This window comes from Lagenorhynchus albirostris, chromosome 7, assembly GCF_949774975.1.
Source record: "Lagenorhynchus albirostris chromosome 7, mLagAlb1.1, whole genome shotgun sequence".
Lineage (NCBI taxonomy): Eukaryota > Metazoa > Chordata > Mammalia > Artiodactyla > Delphinidae > Lagenorhynchus > Lagenorhynchus albirostris.
Genome location: NC_083101.1, coordinates 107,658,388 through 107,676,557, shown reverse-complemented (window position 1 = coordinate 107,676,557; position 18,170 = coordinate 107,658,388). Strand labels below are relative to the sequence as shown.

Below are 18,170 nucleotides of genomic sequence, written 5' to 3'. Positions count from 1 at the left end.
GACAGGGGTTCGTGCCCCAGTCCGAGAAGATCCCACGTGCCGCGGAGCGGCTGGGCCCGTGAGCCATGGCCGCTGAGCCTGCGCGTCCGGAGCCTGTGCTCCGCAATGGGAGAGGCCACAACAGTGAGAGGCCTGCGTACCGCAAAAGAAAAAAAAAAAAAAAAAAAAAACAACTAAAGAACATGTGTCTCCACATTCTCTTTTTAAAGATAAGGAAAAGTATCAGCGAGATTAAGTGCCCGAGCTGAGTTGACAAGTTGAGACCGCAACAGTGAAGAGCCTCCTGTGACTCTCAAGTTAATATGCTTTCGACTGTATCACACTTCTCCAAACCTAATAATTTTTTACACATTGTCACTGAGGAACTGCAGAAAAGACTATTGTCCTCTATCATCATCATTACTGTGTTAAATACGGGTTGAGAAAAAATATTACAGAAAATATTTGTTAATTGCCTACTAGTTGCTAGATGCTGGGTTAGGCTTTTAGAGGTGGGATGGGTAGGAAGAGCATTAAAATCATCAGGTAACAGCTTATTTGGGAGATGAGAAACTGATAGCTAGAGGATAAATAATAATTCCAGAAGGTAAAGGGAAATCCCTAAGTGACCACTGTCTGTAGTTCCCTCAACTAAAGTCCAGAGAGGACAGAAATCACTGCGGTTGGAATTGTCTTGAAGGACTTCCTGGGCAAGTTGAGATCTCTGTACTCTGGAAGGCTGGGGAAGATTTGGATAAGCAGTGGTATTTACATAAACATGGATTAATGAGTAAGGATGATATATGCAGAGACTTTTTTATTAAGCCTTCTAAAACCCTGACACTTGTGGATTTGTACACGTATGTCAAATGACAATGTAGAAGTGAAACTTTTTAAATGTTATAGTTCTTATCTATATAAAAAACAAAAAACAACAAAAGAGAGCAGAGGACATTTTTAGACTGGATAATGTAAGAACTTGGTAGAATATTGCCTCAGAGAAAGAGAGAACCTTTTATGCAAAGGCATTGAGAAGCTTCTACACAGTCACTGGGTATTCGTATCAACTTGAGAAAGGATGTGTAGAGAAGAGGCCCTTCTATCTATTTAAGCAAACGACAGAGGAATTCTTTTGTACACTAGGAGAAAGGGCATTCTGGTGGCTTCAGAAATATGTGGGAAATAAGGGTTTTTTCCTCAAAATGACTGAAAACATTGCCTAAAGCAAAATAAAAATAAAAGTCAACTGGCTGCCCTGGTTTTACCTTTTGAAAGCAAATGAGCTCACATTCTCTCTCTTGATCTCACTCCCTAGCTTCTCCTTTGTTCCTTCGCATTTCCCTTTCATTCTTTCTTCTTTTCTCATAAATTTATGTGTCATGTAATAATGGAAATTACATATTTAGAATGGTGCTACCATCAAGATAAATGCATCCAAATGCCAAAAAGAAAAAGAAACAAGAGAGAGTGTAACACAATACAGCAGCGACAGCAGAGGCAGATAAATTTTTATATGCAGATTTATATGCAGATAAATCTAAATGCATATTCCCATTCACCTACATTCCATTTGTATGACTTGAAGATAGTTAATTAATCTCTTGAGTTTTCTACTCAACCCAGGACGGTTACAAGAGGCCTCATGCAGTTCTGGGCTAGTACAGTAACAAAAAATTTTAATTCTTACTCTTGCCTCCTCACTAGAAATCAATAAATATTTCACATTTTTTCCTCTATAATAAAAAAGTAGATCCTTGTGAAATTTTGCTACATATTAGGTGCCACTGAAAAGTTGTATTTTTAAACTAATCCACTGATATCAAAAGAAGGCATTTTCCCAGTGGATGAAACACGGTTAATTCTTTTCAATGTGTGTAAGTTAGTTTTGAATCAATGACACTATTTTCTGGGATCCTTATTTATTTTTAGAGAAGAATGAAAACATGCAGCTATTTTAACATATGCACATAGGCACTTGAACTAAACTCACACATCTCATTGAATGTTAATGTGAATGTGAATATAAATATTACAGAAAGCCGAGTTTAATTTTCCAAACATGCTTTGCCCAAGATACTCCTAAATTCAAAACAATGTCCATGTCATATAACTTCACTCTGAGTAAAAATAAAACCCAGAGTAATAGTGTCAATATCACACAAAAATTTTTGAATAGTCTTGTGAACAATTTCAGTTTTGGAAGAGTGAGTCCTCAGTATTATCTTTCATATGACAAACGTTCTGTTTTTGTGAGCTTTTAGAAAGTTTAGATTATCATGGAATTTCATCACCAATAAGAAATATAAAGTGTCAATATCTCAGAGCTTTGTAGCCACTGGTATACTTTATATTCAGGATGATGGTCAAACCAGAAAGACCTGGGGAAAATTAAGTAGAAAGGAAAATATGAAAAAGAAATTAGTCAAATCTATCTATCTATATATATATAGATAGATATTTAGATATATAGATGTATCTCCATTTACTTTATCCAGGCAACCAAAAATAAATAAAACAGTAATAGTTTCTAATTGAACTATATTTTAGAGGAAACAAAGAAATTAACATTAAAATGGGAAACAACGATGCTGTAGGTTTGCTGTTCTTTATCTGGATTCAGAGCTCCGTGAATTGGATAAATGAAATTTTCTGATGAAATTAAATCAACCACATTTCTTGTTCGTCCTTAAACAAATTCTGCCACAAAATTTAAAAATCTGATTATGCTAACCCAAATCATACTTTGCTTTAAGCTCTAAGGTATTACATATCTTTCTAAAGTATTAACGACTGAATTTACAACTACATGAGAATAAAAACCAAATGACTAAATAAAATACAATATGTCAGAATAATACTGTTTTTACAAAGTCCTTATTTCATTGTACTTGTATACACCCCAGAGGTAACATGCACAGAAGTGGCCTGTAATATAAAAAGCAATGTAATGATATTAACCATCATTTAGCCTATGTGTTCTTTCTTTTTTATACTCCTTATTTTTCTTCTTCTCTTTTTTTTCTCTCTCTCTCCCTTTTCTTATTCATTCAGCACATATTGAATACCTACCTCCAGGCAGAGAACAGGTGAGAAAGCTGTGCATTTTACCTTTAGAGATTTATTTCATCACTATACATATTTTCTACTACTGCAAGCCCTCTTTTGGACTTGTTTTCAAAGGTAGTTTATGAGCCTTACAAGGAAATGACACTGATAACTTGAGTTTGATCAAAATCTTATCCTCTAACATGATTCTCTGTGTTTTTTGGATATTTCAAAAATTAAGATACATCATTAAAGATCAGGCATTTTCCAACTTAGAAAATATGAAAGGTAATGTACAACAGATTCTGAATACTGTTCTACGTGAGTGATTCATGAAAACAGAAGTATAAATGTGTTGTTCAAATGACTGATGTTCTGCACTGAATAATTATACCTCAATGAATTATATCTTATGCCTTTGAGGATCTATGCCTTTCTCAAAATGGAAGAAAATATTAGCAGTAATTATGTTGGGATTTATTACCATGTTTCTTTTTTAATTAAGTATCTTCAAATTCACCCAAACTCCGCTCATTCAAGCCGGTGGCCACAGAAACTCACCATTTTTCTTTGCTCTTCTTGACCTCCTCATCCTTCTTTTTACATATACTGTTCCTTGTTCCTAGACTGTATCTTTCCTGCCTTTCACTCAGAAGCAGTCCAGACAACGTGGGTCAGGGCAGGAGAAAGAGAAAAAGAGTAAAGCTTCAGAGCTGCTGCTTTTCTACTTTCTAACACCTGGTTCATTTCTCCAGGTATCGGAACATATCCATCGCATAGACCTTTTCTTGTTATTCCACTCAGAATCCTCACCTCAGCCTTACAAACCATAACCTAGGCTGTGAAGACTCTTGAGTTGTGGTCCCCTCACTACGCTACAACTTTGCTATCTGCCTCATTCCCCCTCCTCCTAAAGCATTTATTGCTCTACTTGCCACACCTTAAACCACGGACTTGAAGGGTTTCAGGACTACATTTTTGTTGTTATTTATCATTGTTATTTTATCATTAAAAAAATAATTATTTTTCAGTTTTAACCTACAAACTTCTTTTAACAGTCACTCCTTCAAAAATGTCATTGAAATGACAAGGGTTTTTATAAAAATAAAATTAAGTCCAAACCAACATTGGAAGACCTGGAAAGCTGCAGTGCAGTTACAATACCACAAGGTTAGAAGCAGAGCTGAGAAAGAAGTGGGTCAAGGGGAGTCAAGTGGGCAAATAGACAGACTGTCATCAGCTATACTCCACATGCCCAAAGCCACACCCCCAGGGGATGACTGGCTCTTTCAGTTAGAATCGGGAGAAAAACTCTCTTGAGTGGGGTTTCTGCTGTAGAAGACTAGTAAGTTGGCTTTGTGGAAAGATGGCCAAGTGACCAGAAAACCTATGATGACAATAAGAAATGGAAGATCCCTGCATGCCCTAAAGAAAGCCTTACCTCTTCTGCAACACCTCAGATCAGTAAGAAGATTTACGCTGTATAAAAGCAGAGAGGTAAAGGATATGAAAAAAAAACTCTACCAAAAAGTTGCCAATAAAAATAAGAGGGATACTTCAACAAGTAAACAAGAACATAATACTGCTATTACTACGACTACTCTTTAGCTTAAATTTACATATAGAATTTATTAGTGCCAGACATGGTACTAAGCATATTATAAGCATGAATTCATATAATTATCACAACAATCATAGGTATTATCCCCATTTTATAGATAAGGAAAATGAGGTCTAGAAAATCCTAATACCTTCACCAATTTCTTATAACAAATACATGAAAGAGCCAGTTTGAGCCACAGTTTAGTTGGCCTCTAGCGTATTTGTTTTTCATGAATAAGTCATTTCTACATTAATATCTGCAACTCAGCAGTCTCTAGACTCTAGAAGCTTATATAAGCAAACAACTCCCTTGCTAGATCTCGTTTTAAAAAACATTTCTGCTAGCTATCCAGAATTCTCATATGTGATCTAAGTCAGTGCCTGAGCCTGAACTTTATAAACTTCCTCCAATGACTCTCCTAATGGGGGCCCTGAAACCCAGCCTCAGGGATTGAACTCTCCCATCCTAAGGCAACCTACCATACTTGACAATATATGTGTATGCAACTTGATTTTTGAATAGGGTTTGATATTTTAATTTCCAGGTTGCCTTTGTCTGCTCAGGCTGTCATAACAAAATACCATAGACTGGGTAGCTTAAACAACAGACATTTATTTTCTTGAAGTTCTGGAAGCTGGTAGGTTCAAGATCAAGATGTTGACCAATGCAGTTCCTGGTGAGAGCTCCTTTGCTACCTTGAGGACAGCCATCTATCTCCCTAGTGTGCCCTCATATGGCAGTGGATTAGAGCACACCCTATGACCTCATTTAAATTTATCACCTCCTCACAAGCCCTATCTCCAAACACAGTCACATTGGGCTTTACAGCTTCAACATACGAATTTGGGGGGAACACATTCTGTCTATAACACAGACCCTATACAAATTAGAACAGGCGAACAGAAATTCTCAAGAATAGCTATTAGCGTCAGCTCTAGCCTTGTTGACACTCCTGACTTTGGAGAAACACACCCGTAGGTTCAGTATCATGGCCATGACTGTGCTGCAGATTTGACTCTGCTTCCCTGTCTCCCAATTCAAAATGGGAGGAAAGATCAAAAATATTTCAAGATAGAGTATACTCAAAATGTTCTTTTTTTTGAGATTCAGTGGAGTTCCTTTTCTTTTTTTTTACTTTCCCAAATAAACATAAATCCTTGGATCACAGGAAGTCATTGTTTTTAGATATTTCTTAGAACTTTTTGACATTTTTCTTGCTCAATTAGTGATCCAATATGCATAATTATTTTTATACAAAAATGACTAAAACTTGCCCAAAAGTTTGAATTTAAGCAGTCAATACATAATTTTTTATCCATTTGTTAACTTGTTTACAAAATAATCTGCTGTTTTACTAAATTCAACTAGTTCTGTTTTCTTTGTTTTATTTTTTAATTTGCCTGCCTGTTTAACCACTGTGTGTGTGCACATATAAAGACAGAAAAATCAAAAAGGGTAGAATAAAATCCATTTTAAATGCCCTAGAATTTTTCCAGAGCCTCTAAAGGATTTGAGTATAAGAGAGAAAAATTGTATTTGTATTGCTTGGAAGTAGCTGCAATGGCAAATTTAAACAAAATAAGCCATTCTCTGTCTCTTCTCATTATGTGAAAGCAAAAGGAGTTGGGGGGAAAAAAAGATGTATCTCATGGAGAAGAGTCTTCTCTTTTCTCCTCATTATTTTAACAAGAATATCATTTTCTCATGGTGACTGTGAGAGCATGACAATGTGTTACCTACCACTTCTCATTATATAGATATATATTTTTTTAAATTTATTTTTGGCCACGTTGGGTCTTCGTTGCTGTGTGTGGGCTTTCTCTAGTTGCGGCGAGAGGGGGCTTAGTTGCTCTGCAGCATGTGGGATTTTCCTGGACCAGGGCTTGAACCCATGGTTCAAAAAAAAACTATACAATGAAGCAGTATTTTATTTTTACATAAAGCATTTTTTCTTGCTCTCTACCTGCTCTTTTGCCAAAAAAACATTTTCCCTCACTGAACACTCACTTACAGTATAGTGTTCATCCAGGAAAACAGCCTCAGCTACTCTTATACTTTATGACTGTGAATTCTGTTTCACGAGGTTTGTTTGTTTTTCGTTTTTTTTTTTTTTTTTGGCTGGGTTGTGTCTTCATTGCTACGCACGGGTTTTGCTCTAGTTGCAGCGAGCGGGGGCTACTCTTTGCTGCAGTGCTCGGGCTTCTCATTGTGGTGGCTTCTCTTGTTGTGGAGCACGGGCTCTAGGCACGTGGGCTTCAGTAGTTGTGGCTCGCGGGCTCTAGAGCACAGGCTCAGTAGTTGTGGCGCCCGGGCTTAGTTGCTCCGCGGCATGTGGGATCTTCCCGGACCAGGGCTCGAACCCGTGTCCCCTGCATTGGCAGGCGGATTCCTAACCACTGCGCCACCAGGGAAGCCCTCACCAGGTTTGTTTTAATCTATTCAGACAATATACATATTATTGTATAGGAATGGCAGGGAGGCCACCCAGAATAAAAACCATGTCACGTGGAAGCTTCAGCTTTGTCTTTAAACAACAAGCCATTTCACTGCCTTGGCTCTGAACTCATTGGTTTGTGGTCTGTATTCATGTTTGGTTTACTGCTTTGTTTCCCACTTCATTCACTGCCCAGTCACTTGTTCTATGCCTCAAAGTCTCAGTCCATTTATATGAGTGAATTGAAGGCCCACAAATCTACTGTCGATTCCTTCTTGTGTATTTTCCATTTCAGTTATTGCATGTGTCAGCTCTGATTGGTTCTTTTGTGTGTGTGTGTGTGTGCGGTATGCGGACCTCTCACTGCTGTGGCCTCTTCCGTTGCGGAGCACAGGCTCCGGACGCGCAGGCTCAGCGGCCATGGCTCACGGGCCCAGCCGCTCCGCCGCATGTGGGATCTTCCCGGACCGGGGCACGAACCCGTGCCCCCTGCATCGGCAGGCAGACTCTCAACCACTGCGCCACCAAGGAAGCCCTTGGTTCTTTTTAATAGTTACTCTTTGTTGATGTTCTCACGGTGTTCCTCCATTGTTCTCCCAAGTTCAGTGAGCATCTTCATGACCATTGCTTTTAACTCTTTATCAGATAATTACTTATCTCCATTTTCTTAAGGTTTTTCCCTGGGGTTTTATTGTTCTTTCTTTGGCACAGATTCCTTTGTCTTCTCATTTTGTTTGACTTTCTGTGTCTGCTTCTATGAATTAGGCAATACAGTTGCCTCTGCCAGTCTTGAAGTTATGGCCTTGTGCAGGTGCACCCGTATGTAGACTGCATATGCCCAGTGGTTTGGGCAACAGGGCTGGAGCTGGATCCTGACATGGGCCAGGACTTTTCCTGGGGCCCGCCAGGGGCCGCCACCTTGGCAGAAGGGCTGGAGATAGAGCCAGCTGTGGGCCTGGGGGCATGCTAGGATAGTCCTGGCAGGCTGGCTACAATGCCAGGTTCTTTTCCATCTTCTGCCTCTGAGCTGGGACTCAGAGCAAGTGAGTGTGCATGAGCCCATACACGTAAAGTCTCAATTTCCTATAGCTCTCTGGCTCTCTCCCTAAGCCCCACTTGTTTTCAAGGCTCATAATCCGCTGCTCCTGAAGCTGCTGGGAGAGATTTCCCTTTCTCGTCTTTGTTTGCACAGCTCCTGGGGTTTAGCTTTGGATTTGGCCCCGCCTCTGCTTGTAGGTCACCTGCGGGCATCTGTTCCCCGCCCAGACAGGACATGGTTAAAGTAGCAGCTGATTCGGGGGCTCTGGCTCACTCATGCCAGGGGGAGGGAGGGGTATGGTAGTTATAATTGAAATGTGGGGAGAGCCTGCGGTGGCAGAGGCTGGCATGAAGTTGCACCAGCCTGAGGCGCGCCGTGCGTTCTCCCGGGGAAGTTGTCCCTGGATCCCGGACCCTGGCAGTGGCGGGCTGCACAGGCTCCCGGGAGCGGAGGCGTGGATAGTGACCTGTGCTCGCACACAGGCTTCTTGGTGGCTGCAGTAGCAGCCTTAGCGTCTCACGCCCGTCTCTGGGGTCCGCGCTGATAGCCGCGGCTCACGCCCGTCTCTACAGCTCATTTGGGCGGTGCTCTGAATCCCCTCTCCTCGCACACCCCGAAACAATGGTCTCTTGCCTCTTCGGCTGGTCCAGACTTTTCCCCGGACTCCCTCCCGGCCAGCCGTGGCGCACTAACCCCCTTCAGGCTGTGTTCACGCCACCAACCCCAGTCCTCTCCCAGCGCTCCGACCGAAGCCCGAGCCACAGCTCCCAGCCCCGCCCACCCCGGCGGGTGAGCAGACAAGCCTCTCGGGCTGGTGAGTGCCGGTCGGCACCCATCCTCTGTGCAGGAATCTCTCCGCTTTGCCCTCCGCACCCCTGTTGCTGTGCTCTCCTCCGTGGCTCTGAAGCTTCCCCCGCTGCCCCCCCCTCCCCGTCCCCGCCAGTGAAGGGGCTTCCTAGTGTGTGGAAACATTTCCTCCTTCAGAGCTCCCTCCCACTCGTGCAGGTACCGTCCCTATTCTTTTGTCTCTGTTTATTCTTGTTTCTTTTGCCCTACCCAGGTACGTGGGGAGTTTCTTGCCTTTTGGGAGGTCTGAGGTCTTCTGCCAGCGCTCAGTAGGTGTTCTGTAGGAGTTGTTCCACATGTAGCTGTATTTCTGATGTATTTGTGGGGAGGAAGGTGTTCTCCACGTCTTACTCTTCCGCCATCTTGAAGGTCGCCCTTCTGGGAATATTCTTTTTTTTGTTGTTGTTGTTTTTTGTTTATTTTTGCGGTACTCGGGCCTCTCACTGTTGTGGCCTCTCCCGTTGCGGAGCACAGACTCCGGAAGCGCAGGCTCAGCGGCCATGGCTCACGGGCCCAGCCGCTCCGCGGCATGTGGGATCTTCCCGGACCGTGGCACGAACCCGTATCCCCTGCATCGGCAGGCGGATTCTCAACCACTGCGCCACCAGGGAAGCCCTGGGAATATTCTTAATTTATTATTCTTACATCTTCTTTTACTCCTAGAGATACAAGTATCATAGTGAAATTTTTTGCTGACAGCTACAATTCTTGCTTAGTATTCTATTTCCTGTAAAAAGGGATTAGATTATATAAATGTGACGTGTCAAAAGGTAATTTCAAACATTAAAGTATCATCTTAACTGGAGGCTACCACCTACCTGAGTTTAAAGAATAAAGTTTTTAATCATTTAATAATATTAAACATATTTTCAATTTCAATCACTTTAAATTTTATATCAAAAGCCATCTTTTCAATGTTTGATATAAGATACAGTTGTGTGAATGCTGTTTTTCAGCATGTTACCTGACGCCAAATCACATTTTGTCCTTTCTGGGTTTGGATGTTCATGGCACATAGTTTTTATCAGAATTAGAACTCCAAGTCTGTGTTGCACATAGTACCAAATCTGCAGAACAAACCATTCCAACACATAAAATGCACTGATGACCTGTCTATCCCTGACAGCGATGATTTTGACAGAGCAGAAATGAAGACAGCTAGGGCTGTATGCCCTTTAAAAGCAGTCAAAATTGTTCAACATCAAGAGAAAAAAAAAAGACAGAAACTGTCACAATGCAAATGTTTATTTCAACTTAAACAGTCTACTGTAACCAAATACACAAATAACTGACTTCATTTTGTGTATATAGAAAGGTAGGCAGTCTTTAGAAAACACAAAGAATTGATAGTGTTAACTTACTGTAGAAAATCAGAATTGATGAGATAAAGGAAAATAAATAAATAATGTTAAACCAGTTCCCTTACCAACTAGCCAACTGACATTAAAAAGAAAAGGATTTTTTTTTGGTCTGCTCTGAACTATATGCTGCTCCATAAGTTACTTTTATAGACTCCATACAGAGTAGTATCTGATTTAGGATTTTTTCATTACCTCAATGACCAAAAGTCATGGGATTTTATCAGCATGTAAAAATCATTTAAATACAAATGTCTCTGCATCCATTATTTAGAGTAAGTCTATAAGAAACATAAACAAAACCAGAGAATTTCACTGGATGTTCAACATTATACTGAAATACATGATTTATTTTTGTATTCTTTATTGTGTGGAATTGCATTAATATAAGAAAAGTCATGCTTGAGGATATGGGGAGGGGAAAGGGTAAGCTGTGACAAAGTGAGAGAGTGGCATGGACATATATACACTACCAAACGTAAAATAGATAGCTAGTGGGAAGCAGCCGCATAGCACAGGGAGATCAGCTCAGTGCTTTGTGACCACCTAGAGGGGTGGGATAGGGAGGGTGGGAGAGAGGGAGACGCAAGAAGGAAGAGATATGGGAACATATGTATATGTATAGCTGATTCACTTTGTTATAAAGCAGAAACTAGCACACCAATGTAAAGCAATTATACTCCAATAAAGATGTAAAAAAAAAAAAAAGACAAGAAAAGTCATGGAGAGAATGTCTGGAATTGTATTTGTATGAGAAAGGCGGTGGGCAGATGATTCTGCAAATTGATAAAAATAAAATATCTTAGCGACAAAGCAGCGAGCCAGAATCTGTTTGGAAGTGCAGAGTGAGAAGTTTCTCCATGCTACATGGAGACTAACAGTGGACATCCAGAAGGACATTCAACCCCCAAAGCAACAGACAATGATATACATCTGTAGAAAATATGTCACAGAAAATAAAATCCAGGGATGCAATCAGATGCAGAGCATGTAGATACAGAATAATGTAAAGAGAAGGACTAAAAGATTGGTGGTTTTTGATGCTGGATGAAACATGGAATTCAGAGGAACATCATTGGTATTTTGATTTGCTGTCAATGTTTTTTTGCTGTATGGCTTTTTTATTAGCATCCTTAAGAATACAACTACCAACATGATTTCATTTTAAGAGCCATATTATATTTAAGTATCAATTAATAGCTTATATAAGAAAATTACTTTTTATTCAACTATATGATTTGTAATTTAATTTTATTATATATGTAATCTAACACACAATGAAGGTTAAAAGTGAATTGCCAAACCACACTTTTGATCGAAACCTACAATCATCTGGGGCCCTTGTTAAAAATAAAGGTTTCTGGGGCTTCCCTGGTGGCGCAGTGGTTGAGAGTCCACCTGCCGATGCAGGGGACGCGGGTTCATGCCCCGGTCCGGGAAGATCCCACATGCCGCGGAGCGGCTGGGCCCGTGAGCCATGGCCGCTGAGCCTGCGCGTCCGGAGCCTGTGCTCCGCAACGGGAGAGGCCACAGCAGTGAGAGGCCCGCGTACCGCAAAAAAAAAAAAAAAAAAAAAAAAGGTTTCTAGGGCCTCTAAAGGTCTGATCAAGTTCCTTGGAAACCACTGACATCAACTGTTTGTAAGCCCTCTAGCATCATTCTGTGTCGAATATACCACTGCACCTACTGTCAGTGTGCATACATAATTTCGAGTTACATTTTTCATTTGTTACTTGGTGTAGGCCGTTGTATATCTGTATACAGTGCTTGACTTTTTTTTTTTAATATTGGGAGACGAAAAAGAAAATGTAGGACCTCCCTGGCGGTCCAGTGGTTAAGACTCCATGCTTCCAATGCTGGGGGCAGGGGTTTGACCCCTGGCTGGGAAGCTAAGATCCCAAAAGCTGCGTGGAGTGGCCAAAAATAAATTAAAAAAAAATTTTTTTAAAGCCAAAGAAACAAAAAAAGCAACATTATAAAAAAAAAAAGAAAGAAACTGTAATGGTGGCTTTCTGTGAGGCAAAATCAACCACAAGAGGATGAAGCTGACTGTTAAGGCAGGTGTAGTCTGCGAGGCGTAATCTTTGACTCAGGTGAAAAATTTCTGCTTTCAGTATACAAAAATAATAGGGACTGGTTTACACTGAATTACTGGATAAATGTTTAAAATTTTGCCTTGATCCTAGGGATATGGAATTGATGGTCACACCTATACTCCATTTGTTTCGGGACTCCATCACTGGAAATGTCATGTTGGCCTCCTTAACATTCATTTTGAAGATTAGATACATTCTAACTTAAAAAATTATCTATGCCTATTTTTGAAAACACCTGTGTTTTCAAACACTAAGCTCTATAAATTTATTCCATACTATACAAAGTACTATCATGCTCCAAGAGCTCTAGTATAATGACATCACCATATATTGGGTATTATTATTTAAAACAGCCTTTGAAGCCCTGTAAGATTACTGTCCCAAAGGTTTTGGGAAACACTTTTACACAATTACTTCTTTAGGTTGAATGGCAAGAGAAATTCCTGCAGAATCATACTTCATGTTTCATCTTGTGAAATTGCTTGCATTTATTTTCTTATACTGTGATTTGGTTACTAGCCATAATTCCTTATCTCATCATTGCTAGGCACCTCAGAGCCAAACTTGTACCCCTCTCATAGTAAGTAAAGAGGTTATAACAGTGGGGGGGCGGGGGGGACCTCATTCTTAAATACTCTGTTGTACTCACCCTTATTCTACTGTCTCCTTTTGTCTCACCTCAAATAATGAATTGAGGCACTAATTGGTAACACTAGTTATAGTAATACAGAGTAATAAACATGCTGCAAAATCTCACCAATCTCACGCTGACATGAACAGTCTAGGAAAGGTGTTTCTGGCAGTCTGAGTTTACCTCCATGTGGTCATTCCATAAGCCAGCTGACAGAGACTTTGCCGTCTTTAACAGGTGGCTTCCAATGTAACAGAGGTCATCTTTATCCCACTAAATAGAAGGAACAAAGAACATGGAGGAATATGCACAGAAGCTTCTTATGGGCCAGCTCTGGAAGGGATACCCATCACTTCTGTTCTCATTCCCTGTTTGGAACTCAGTGGCATGGCCTTGCCGCCCTGCATGGAAGGGGTGGGATTATAGTCTAATTATGAGCCCCAAGCAAAATTCAATGGCAATTTTTTTAATAGCTAGCAAGGAGTATCTGCTACAGACATATACTGTCAAGTCCCAAACGCTTACTGGACAGGCAGAGAAGATTAAATAGAAGTACCCATATGGAAGAATGGTTTTAAAATATTTATGATGCAAGCATAATGTGTTAGGTAAAAATGTGAGTTAAATACTGTAGGATATAAAAGTAGTTAAAATTTCAACATTCCTAAATTTCAAACTTTGTTACATTTGCAGAAAATTAAACATTTAAGAAAAGGAGTAACAAGTGTTGTTTATATTAAGTAAATGGAAACTTTTTTATTTAGGTTAATTAAGTAAACTCAGGAAGAGAAAACATAACTAAAACTGAATTTAAGTTATTGTATAGTGCTTATATTTGTAGAACATATTTTTTTTCAGATTTAGGTTGATTTTGTTGATTCATGTATACAGAAAATTTTACAAGAGATGAGCATAATATTTTGTTAGCAAAGCCATCTTGTTACACTGAATTATATAACATTTTAAAGAACAAGTCAAATGAAGAACAAAATCTTTTTTACATAGTATCAACAGGGAGATGGATATATTTTATATACCTGTATTATAATATATTTTATATACCTATACTATATGAGTTACTTAGAACAGTCAAAATCATAAAGACAGAAAGTATAATGGTGATGGCCAGGACTGGAGGTAGGAAGAATAAGGAGTTATTCTTTAATAGGTATAGAGTTTCACCTCCATTTCAAATCTACATGATGAAGAGAGTTATGGAGGTGTCTTCACAACAATGTGAATGTACTTAATACCACTGAACTGTATACTTAAAAATGGTTAAGATGGTAAATTTTATGTTATGTGTATTTTAACCCAATTTTAAAAAGGAAAAGCACACAGGATATCCAAAAGGATAGCACACAAAGAAGAAAGAAATGATTAATCTGGCAATTAAAATAAGGGCAAAACTCCTAAATAAACATTAGCAATGTGAGCCATCCACTCTCTGTATTGAAAGCCTAGTGTGCTGGAACCAAGAGTTTATCCTAGAAACACAAGACCACAGTTTATTAAGACAACTATTAAGGAATGAATATCAACATATTAAAGGAGAGAAATCTCTGATCATCTCAATATACACTGAAATAGCAATTGATAGAACTCAGCATACGTCCCTTTAACAAAATCCTTAATCAGATAGAGATAGAAGGAAATGTCTTTAAGTTGCTGAAAGCATATCTGACATAAGCTCACGGGGGTGGCAGCTTTGTACTTCCTGGCATTATCACTGTCAACACATTTCTCACCTCCAGACCCGTCTAGTGCTTGGGCTCAATCCCTGTGAGATACCCTTAATCCTCACCGTTGGTTGAGCTTAGCCACTGGGGTCAGTTTCTTAAGAAGAGGAAGCATTGGTTGATGCTTCAATTATGTAGTTCCTAGAATTAAACACAAAGCCACGTTCAATCTCTGATGGGAATCATATCATTTCAAGGTCACTGCTTTGTCTGCTTGTGACATTCCTTAGGCATTTATTACAACTAATTTTGAACTATCTAATTGGGAAAACCCTGTGCCTTAATTTTACCTTTCCCTTCGTCTAATAACTATCTGCCGATTCCTTTGTTTAGAGGAGCATATGCATTTTTCTCTTCAGTGTACACTTTTACTCCCACACATTTGAAAATGCAAAATTCATGGACGGGGGTGTGCTGAGAAAATAGACCACGAGGTACACCACCACCTTCTGTAAAAGCAAAGAGAGGTTTCCAGCAGCTAGCCTGGCCTGGTGAGTTGTAAAAACCAAGGAAGACATAAAAACTTGAGAATTCTGCCAAAAGAGAAAAGCAAGAAGAGCTGGGGCGGGAGGGGGGGCGGGGGGGGGGAGAATGTGCCGATACAAAGACAGAGAAAACCTCAGTTAATAACAACACAAACAGAACACCCCAACTGAAGGTAACTGGCAAAGACTCCAGGAGGTATTTGCAGCTTCCTGTCTGTGGGGAGGGAGGGAAGGAAGCCTAAAAGAGTTTCAAAGGGCATTAAAGGGACACAGTCCCTGCTGGCTGCTTCAGGATTTGAGCAGGAAGTCTGCTGCACGTAAGCCTCTGGGAGTTCCCCACCCAAGGGTCTCCCCACCAGGATCGTGGGCACCCCAACACCCTGAGTGCTAAACCCACACCTCCCCCAACTCTGCAGCCAGACCCTTGAACTTGCTCCCGAGTGCTGCAGGGAGAGCAGGTCCAGTGACTAAAGTGCTCGCAGAAATGCAGATCAGCACAAACTGGAGCTTTAGCGCCACTTTCTGGAAAACAAAAACAAGTTGCCAGCAGCCAGCCTGGTGAGTTGTAAGAAAAGAGAAAACATAAAGGCTTTAGAATTCGGCCACAAGAGGGAGCAAGAAGCCTGAACAGGTCGGCCCATAAAAATCCTAGAGAAGCCCAGACACAGCTGCACCAATGAGCAGTTCCCAGCTCAAGACAACCAGTGAATTTTTTTTTTTTTTTTTTTTTTTTTTTTTTTTTTGCGGTACGCGGGCCTCTCACCGTTGTGGCCTCTCCCGTTGCGGGGCACAGGCTCCGGACGCGCAGGCTCAGGGGCCCAGCCGCTCCACGGCATGTGGGATCTTCCCGGACCAGGGCACGAATCGGCAGGCGGACTCTCAACCACTGCGCCACCAGGGAAGCCCCAACCGGTGAATTTTTAAAATCATCAAGGAAATACGCCATCACCAAAAAAGAAAATAGTAATTCTCCAACAACCTAGCTCAAATCCATGAAATATTGTGATCTAGATGATAAAAAAATCAAAATAGCTGTTTTGAGAAAACACTAACGCAAAAAGACATCTGCACCCCCATGTTCACAGTTTAACCAAGCAGGACGCTATGGGGTCTTCCTAGGACAGACTCTCCTATGTCCTATACCTGCCTCGTTTGTAGAACAGCTTTAGTCTCCCAGGCCTCCCCTGTGTCACAGAAGGCTGGCTCAAGAGTTAATGATTGAGAGAATGTGAACATGTAGTAAAAAAAGACGGCAGCTGGGCCAGGAGAACTGGTAACAATTTAAATGATAGATCAGCCATACAGCAGTCACAGGATATTTAGTTCCTCCCTGAAGGACATAGATAACAGTATCTAACACATATTCCTGAGTTGTTTTGCGGATACTAAAACCTCCACCAGATGGAACACGCCATGTTGCTGCATAATGACCATGAGCATGTAGCCACCAGACCAACTTACCAAGAATACTCTAACTGGCAAAGTCATGCTTCAGTCATGAAGGAGAAATAAAGACTTAACAGAGAGACAAAAGCTAAGGGAGTTGATCACCACTAGCACTGCCTTGCGAGAAATGGTGAAATGAGCTCCTCAAGCTGAAGTGAAAAGATGCTAATTAGTAACATGAAAACATACGAAAGCATACGACACAGGGCGAGCAACAGATCAACAGAAGTGCTGCTCGTGGGCGAGGGATATCAAGAATAATGAAGAAAGATAATGAACATCAACCATGGCCTCAAGACCAACTGCAAGTAGCAAGGCCTGTAACTTTCCTAACCCTAGTGTTTTAATATTTTTGAGTTATAACTAGCCACAATCTTAAAAAATCAGGGACAAGACGAAATAGGTTTAAGATGGGGCAAGAGAGAATCTGAGTGGTGCAAGGGGTGGACATTAGCACACACTGTTGCTGTCCTGTTCTTATCCCTTGGCTTTCTTCTCCACACAGAGGGGGGTGCTTACTGTGACTACCCAGAGCCTTTTTCCTTAGGGCTTTTGGAGAACCACAGCGTACCAGAAGCAGTTAGTCTCCTTGGAAGCAGTTAATCAATGATGTATAAGGAGTTGTGTAGATAAACACCCCTGCTTCCTCTTCCTTCACTGGCACAACTCTGTAGGATCATCTACACTTCATTCCAGAGTTCACCATGGGAATGATACACAGTAGCCCAAAATGGTAACTGTCTTCAAAGTCATCCTTTTTCAGTTTCTTCTCTTCCTTGTCTCATTTCCCCACTCTTCTATGGGTGTTTATTGGGATCACCTTCCTAAAGAACTCCTGGTGTTAAAATCCTTGTCTCAGAGCTTGCATCTAAGAAAAATACTAAGAATACCATTAACCATGTTTATCCTAAATTTGTGAAAACGCTCCTATTTTATTGTTATCACACAAGGTATCTTTTCTTAAGTAATCGTGTGTGTGTGAAGTGTTCCCCACTACTACAAATATAGTCTATGAAGGCAAGAATTCTTTTACTGGAAAAAAATTTTTTATTGAAGTATAGTTGATGTACAATGTCATAAGTTACAGGTATATAATATACCATTTATAGTTACCATAAAATATTGGCTATATTCCCCATGTTGTACAATATACCCTTGTAGCTTATTTTATACATAATAGGTTGCACCTCTTAATCACCTACCCCTATGTTGCCCCTGCCCCCTTCCCCCTCCCAACTGGTAGCCACTAGTTTGTCCTCTATATCAGTGAGTTTGCTTCTTTTTTATTATATTCATTAGTTTTTTTTTTTATTCCACACGTAAGTGATATATCTGTTCTTCTCTGACTTATTTCACTTAGCGTAATACCCTTCAAGTCCATCCATGTTGCTGCAAATGGCAAAATTTCTTTCTTTTTATGGCTGGATAATGTCCCATTGTATGCATGTACACCACATCTTCTTTATCCA

General features: G+C 40.4%; 1 long non-coding RNA gene and 1 pseudogene across 1 annotated transcript in view; both read left to right on the top strand.

Moving 5' to 3' along the window:
- The window catches only part of LOC132523051 (uncharacterized), a 52,765-nt gene that overhangs the window by 24,016 nt on the left and 10,579 nt on the right, over window positions 1-18,170 (top strand). The window lies entirely within an intron of this gene.
- Window positions 5,282-11,355, top strand: LOC132523101 (DNA-directed RNA polymerases I, II, and III subunit RPABC4-like; annotated as a pseudogene).